Source organism: Eimeria mitis, genomic scaffold, assembly GCF_000499745.2.
Source record: "Eimeria mitis Houghton genomic scaffold, Emh_scaff3655, whole genome shotgun sequence".
Taxonomy (NCBI): domain Eukaryota; phylum Apicomplexa; class Conoidasida; order Eucoccidiorida; family Eimeriidae; genus Eimeria; species Eimeria mitis.
The window spans coordinates 686-1,286 of record NW_013571998.1 but is presented as its reverse complement, the minus strand read 5'-3'; positions in this window follow the sequence as shown (position 1 = coordinate 1,286).

Genomic DNA, 601 nt, shown 5'->3' with positions numbered 1-601 from the left:
TTCTACATATGCTGATATTCTGCTGCTGCTGCTGCTGCTGCTGCTGCTACTCGTGCTGCTGCTGCTGCTGCTGCTGCTGCTGCTACTCGTGCTGCTGCTACTGCTGCTGCTGTTGCTGCTGCTGCTGATACTGGTGTTACTGCTCCTGCTGTTGCTGCTAGTGCTGCTCTTGCTGATTCTGCTGCTTCTGCTGCTGTTGCTGCTGCTGCTGCTGCTGCTGCAAAAGGGGGCTACGAGAGACAGAGACAGTCGGCTACCCTGAAGGAGACAAAAGAAAAAAAAAAAGAAACAAAGCCACACAAATGTAATAAGGAGACAGATAGAGACAGAGAGAGAGAGACAGAGAGAGAGAAGAGACAGAAACACCAAAGAGACAGAAAAAGAGAGACAGAGGGAGAGACAGAGAGATAGAGAAAGAGACAGGAAGGAATAAAGGAAGGAGACGGGAGTAGGCACTTGCTGCCCTTGTTGCAGCAGCAGCAACAGCAGCAGCAGCAACAGCAGCAGCAGCAACAGCAGCAGCAGCAACAGCAGCAGCAGGCAGAAAGAGAAGGAGACAGATAAGGAGACAGATAAACACGTAGGGAGAGATACAGCTACA